Here is a 6422-nt window from a genome sequence, read left to right as displayed (position 1 = left end):
CTCACTGAGGAGATATCGATGCATCCATGACTTCCACACAGATGCTTATCATTAGGAGACTCGCCATACTCCCAGCACTCTAATTGAATTAATTTTAACAGCATATTGTTGATTTATTGATATCTGATTTCTACCTATAATTCTGTATTATCTTTGTATTTATGTATTATTAAGTACTTGGGACATTTTAATGGGAATACATCTATCATACTCCTATAAGCAACTTTTCCTGTTGACAAGAACATCTCATTGCAAAGGACTGACATATTTAACTAATTATGACAAGATTCAAGAATGTTTTTTAATTCAAGTTATAAATAAAAATAAAGACTCAAGGTTGTATGATATGTAGATGCAGTCCCTTTTCAACACTTTCATAAACCGTGTATTTTTTTGAATTTCTTGTCTATAAAATTCTTGAAATATATGAAATTATGAAGAGCAACAACTAAACACCATATTTATTGAAAGCATGTACTTGCCATAAGAAGCAGACATCTGTCAACTCAGTAGCTCAACTTTGTGATGACTCCAGTCATAACAACCTATGCACTCCTGCAATAAAGAATAAATCCCTCAGACAATTAGCTATTGAAAAAGCACTTGTAAAGTATGCTTTACTCTAGCCGTTATGACTATCTGCAATATTCGGGAGAGTGTGAGAATAACATTGAAAGAAAAAAAAGTACAAAACTAGTAGAGAAAAGGACTTCCCTTTCATAGTTAAGGATACAAATGCTAAAGAAATCCTTGGAATTGCTTTACCTAAAATCTATAGCTGAATACTACTGAGAAGCACAGAAAAAGCCAAGCAAATTTGACAATTTAGCAATTGATACAATCATGCACACTATCTACACTCGGTGCCATTATAACTCGAATAAGAAGAAACTAAAAACAGGCAATTTCCTTTTAGCTCAACTATTATGTAATTTAACAAAACTATTAAGAAGAAGAACAAAGCATCACTTGGATGAGTAAAACTTAGACGTAAATATCCACAACTCTAAAGAAGAAAAGGAAAAAGTTTCATAAATGAGCTAACATGGAAAATATTAAATACAATACAGTGTTAGCTCTTGCAGCGTAACCAGGCTGCAGTTTAATGGCTGCATTGAAGTACCTTAGCTTAGATTTCTTTAAAAGTTTAAAGACTTGAACCCACTTCCTGCACTCAGTCAAGGATTATTTTTTTAGCAATATCAATCAACTCTTGCAAACTATGTAAGCGTTGAATGTAAGCATATGGATTTTCAAACAATCAAATGATTACCTGACTACTTGTCAAGCCAGAAAGTTATAAAAGATTGTTCCTGTCACGTTGTTTGATGCTCAGGACCCCAAAGATTGTTGAACCCCTCACTAACAAAGAACTTTATTAAACTGAAACAAAACCTGGCATATATTATCTGTAAATCATAAATAAATATCAACAAAAAGTCAAGTCTTCGATTTAACTTATAACACATCAAAGAAAATAAAAGTTATAATACTAAGGAACTATTGCAATTAAATAGAATCGCAAAATGTCCAATGATCAGTCAAAAAACTAAAAGTGAAATTACTTATGCTCGGCTTTTAAGTTATCTTCGTCCACTGCACAAAAACGCACATCGACATCCAAATGAGGGAAAATTTTGAAGCTAGGAAAATGTGCAAAGAACAATGGAACATGTAACACTTCACAAAGTTTTCTGCTCACTTCTCTCTATGCCCTACTCTGAAGGACACCTTCCAGATAGACCGGGAAGTGAAAACATAAACAAGTTTCTGCAAAGTTAAATCAATAGAAATAGTCCCATCCAAAGAAACAGACAAGAAAATGTTGAACAAATTTAATAAGAAATGAAAATACAGCCCAGACAAAAATTTGTAATACAACACCCCGAAGAAGACTCAAAACAGAGTAGTCTAAAATTTATGTGACAGACTCAGGAAAGTATATATGCAAATTATGGAAACACAAACTACTCATATGATTTTTTTTATAATTGCAACTGCCGCATCATTGCAGAAGCATAAACGATGAAAGAAAAAAAATGCATCACTTTTGTGGAAAGTGATTGGCCAAAAACAAGTTTCCTTTAATTTAAATAGGAAAGTAAAAAATCCACAGGCAAAAATACAAGCAGCCAATCAAAAAAAAGGAAACAATCAATAAAGCTTACATTTGAAAAATCAGAGGCATGCACACCATAGGATAAAGATTAATTTCTTTCCTAGCACAGTTTTTGACAAGATTAATTACATTTGATTGAGGTGAAAACATTACTCTCCACCTATTCAGGCACAAACTAATACACCAAACAGTTAAAAAACATGGGTTTTGAAAGAAAAAAATTAAATCAACACAGAGCCTACTTTTTGAAAAATAATAGGAGCTTTCATAAAATCCAGTTCCTCATCTTTCCTTGCTAGAATCCTCAAACTACCCCTCATTGATATTTCAAGAACAATCAATAAAAATAAAATGAAACAACAAATATGGGTACTCAAACTAAATTTGAAAATAAAGAAAAAACATGCCTTGTCAAAGATTCTGTCAGAGAGAGAGAGAGATTGTTATCCGAAAATTGCAACAAGCGATAGCTGCCCCATGTGGGGGTGGAACAAGTTTTAATATCTAATTTAGAATCTTCAGGAGAGATGAAAAGGAGAGCCATTAAAGAAAGACGGAATCATTTATCCGTTTCAAGTCAAAAAAATTCTTCCTCTCGACTCTAACATCCCAGTCTGCATATCTCTTGCAAAGCAGGGCAGGGGCTAAACCATTTCCAAAATAAACTACAAAAAGGAAAGAAGAGGACAGCAAGCTTGAACCCCATCTAGAATGTTGGGACCTGGTCCTTTCTTGAGAGTCAGCTGCTCTTCAATGTTGTACACATAACATCCTTCTGACTAGGGCAGAATCCAACTAAGCAACAAACAATGCCAGGGACCTCAACTCAGTGGCTTCTTAGCCCTTGATTCTACCTTTAAACAAGAATTCATCTAGCAGCAAGGGGTTTAGTAGCATTAACATGGTTCTAAGTAGTAGTTCGATGTGCAATAGTCGATTTTGAGTGTGTGCCTAAACTCTTTGTTCCTCTAGTTCAGTCTACATGTTTTTGTTGCATATGGTGTAGGTTTTGTGAATTTATTATATAATGATTGCAAGTGTAGGGCATCCCCACAAACAAGCATTGAATCATCTTTGTCATAAAATAACTTCAAGAGGGCCATACTTTAGCCAAATTGAACATTCAAAAAGACTCCAAACTCCACCTTGTGCTCTATCATAGGGGATATATGCAAATATTTGTTGAAGCCATCACTGGCAAAAGTATTACCCAAGAAGTGACAATATTCAAAATTTTAAGACAGAAGAGCTTCCCCCAAACTACCAACATTGACTTTTGTCAAAAAAATTGTTGGAGGATGGCCACACTTTGGTATATTACAATATGTGGGAGTTGACTTTTCACCTTCTATTGCATCTCATAGGTGGTATGTGGTAAAAACTACAAAATATATGCAAAATGACAAAATAGATTACGATAAAGAGGAAGGAAGGATTTGGGCATACACACTCAAATAATCCTAATTATGAACATTAAGAATTTAAGCGTACAACCATTAATTCAAAAAAGGAACTACTAAGCCTTTTTTCTTTTAGACTCTCCTTGTTGTCTACCTTAAAGAACCTAAAATCAAATAATTAAACTTAATCCACCCCCAAGTAGAGTAATTACCATAAGCTACATTTTTGGGAAAACAAACTATTAAAATATTCCAAATAATCAACCCTTTAATTTTTGACAAGTGTACATCAATCAAATTCCCGACAAAAAAACACATACAATTTCGATGAAAACAGCATGACCATGCTTAGAGAAACCTTCCAAAAACAAATAATGCTTTTTAAACATGAGAATAACATGGAAACAGCTTGACTCCCATGGCCATTTAGTTACACATAAAAATTTCCCAAAATTTATATCACAGAAATTTCATGTCAGAAAGTGTACTATGAAGCATACAAGGTGACCATTGAAAATGTAGATGGCCCTCTCGTTTGATGCATTTTCCCTACAAAAAGTGCGCAAAATTTATATCACAGAAATAAAATAAGGTAGCATGAAGTATAAAATAAGCATAGCATGAAGTATACATCTGCATAATGACAATGTGCATGGTCCTCTCACCTAATGTATACATTTCCTACTAAGTATGATGCACAACATAAAAGATGTATGTCTTAATATAAGCTAGTAAATCACCTAAATAATATACAACCCTTGCAAAATTAGCATAAATTACATAATCTGAAAAGATACATTTAACATATGTAACTATCACAAACATAAATATAGTCTGTAAGCAGTAAGAAAGGGGGAAACAACCATTAGCTTGGGATGGATTTAAGGTGAAATTGACATTACCTTGGAATGGATTTGAGCCCAAAAACTTGTTACTTTCAATGAAGATCATCAAATAAAAATACTTCTGTATAAGCCTCATATTAAGCACATGTCAGTTGATTCAACAAACAAAACGCTTTTGATTTTGCAATCGAAATCACCCACATCAACAAAACAGCGATTAACTATATAAATTAATAAGCAAAAAAAATAAATTGCTAAAATCAGCTCAGAAGTGACAGTTTTTCATAAGGTTACACTCATGCAATTTGAGATTGCTCCTAAGCCCATATACCGTATACAAGTGGTATTCTAGTTGGGTACTTCTCCTTTACAATTTGGTCACACACTTTGTGAAAATAGCTGCCCTGTTACTATGAACCTGAAATGCAAGAGAATGGGACCAATAGTTCAAAAATATTTTCATTTTTCAAACAGGAAAGAAAAATAAAATAATTGATAGTGAATAAAATATGGACCGTGTAAACTTCACATCTCTGAATAGCTAAAACATAGCATCAATCATTTCTGACTTTTCTCAAAGACACACCAGCAATGGTTTTTCAAAAAAACTATAATTACTTACATGTAGTAGAATGAAAAAATCCATTGTCTGAATAAATGATAGTAGAAGTTTGCGCAAGTCAAATAGTCATTAGAAAAACAAAATATGTTCTCTAAAGGTTATATCTAATGTGCTAAATCTCGTGGCTTTCAACTTTTCTATAAAATTTATAATTAGTTGGAGAAAGTAAAGAAAACAAATTGTCTGTTGAAGTTCAAACAGATAATCAGAGAAGCTTACATATGCTCTCCATATATTATTTTCATCATGCAAAAGTCCATGGCTTCCAGATTCCCCATCAAAGAAAAAAATTAGTTAGCTACATGCACATAAGATACACTTCGTAAACAAAATACTCACTGCAAAATTTATGTCAGTGTAAATTCACCAAAATATGGAGTGGGTGATCAAAGTAGAGGCAGTACAAGAATTCAGTATAATAGTCAAGGAAGACTACCACCTAGATAGTTTGTTCAAAGACCAGTTTTCCAAGCAGCATCCAGAAAATGGCATAACAAAGACGAGGATTAAATCAGCAAACAAAATCTTTCAGACCGCAAAAATACCTATACAATACAGACAACATTCAAACACATTAAAAATACATTATGGACTGCGAAAAAAATTACGCCTAACTCAACATTATAGGGCTTATGGGATTTGTACCAGTCACAATACTTAGACCTGGAAGATGCTGTATGATTCTTGTGAATTCCCATCCTTAAAGTCTTTGCTGACTACTTATATATTCTTTAGTCCTAAACCATACCCAAACAAATAGAGTTTGTTCATAGGAGGATTCATCCTTACATCGAAATTTATTTAGTACTGTGCATGTGTAACACACATGATTGTATGTATCCTTACGTGTATATTCTAGGCATATATGCTTGTGCATATATACCCAAATGCATATATTAATTGGATGTACATGTGAAATACCCAAATATGTGCACTGTCTATATATATATACACAAACTATACGCATTTGAACTGCATTCAAATTTTATAAATCAAAATGTTCGTCATTGGGTATATAAATTGGCAAATATACATCTGAATACATATGGACACACATATATATCTATTTATAAACAATAATCATATTAATCAATTGATCTCTGCTAAACCCGAGCTTAAAAAGAAACAAATAACATGAAACATGATAATCGTTTTCCCGAACAGGATTAGGATCATATTTTACAAATAATATTGGGTGAATATCTAGAAATGGGTATGTAAAATCAAAGCAATACTCGAATTGTAAAACTAATAAAGAAACTGTACACGCTGGGCGACAGAGGGAAGAGAATTTAACTCCTTGAAATAGATTGAGACCCAAAAATTATGCATATGCACCCAAAAATTTAGCTCAGATTCGCAAATATACATCTGAATACATATGGACATACATATAGATGTATATATTAACAATACCCATATTAATCTATTGATCT

At 32.9% G+C, this 6422-nt stretch overlaps 1 long non-coding RNA gene across 1 annotated transcript; it reads right to left on the bottom strand.

Moving 5' to 3' along the window:
• Positions 1 to 482: 482 nt before the first annotated feature.
• LOC149569112 (uncharacterized) lies at positions 483 to 1410 on the bottom strand. The gene is made up of 3 exons (XR_016361719.1): positions 1274 to 1410; positions 1124 to 1168; positions 483 to 555 (listed from the first exon to the last, which is right to left on the bottom strand). It is a non-coding gene; the product is annotated as an uncharacterized LOC149569112 (long non-coding RNA).
• Between the last annotated feature and the right edge of the window lie 5012 nt (positions 1411 to 6422).

This window comes from Cupressus sempervirens, chromosome 3 (assembly GCF_028749045.1).
Source record: "Cupressus sempervirens isolate cs-2001-9-10 chromosome 3, ASM2874904v1, whole genome shotgun sequence".
Taxonomy (NCBI): domain Eukaryota; kingdom Viridiplantae; phylum Streptophyta; class Pinopsida; order Cupressales; family Cupressaceae; genus Cupressus; species Cupressus sempervirens.
This window is presented reverse-complemented; position numbering and strand designations above follow the sequence as displayed.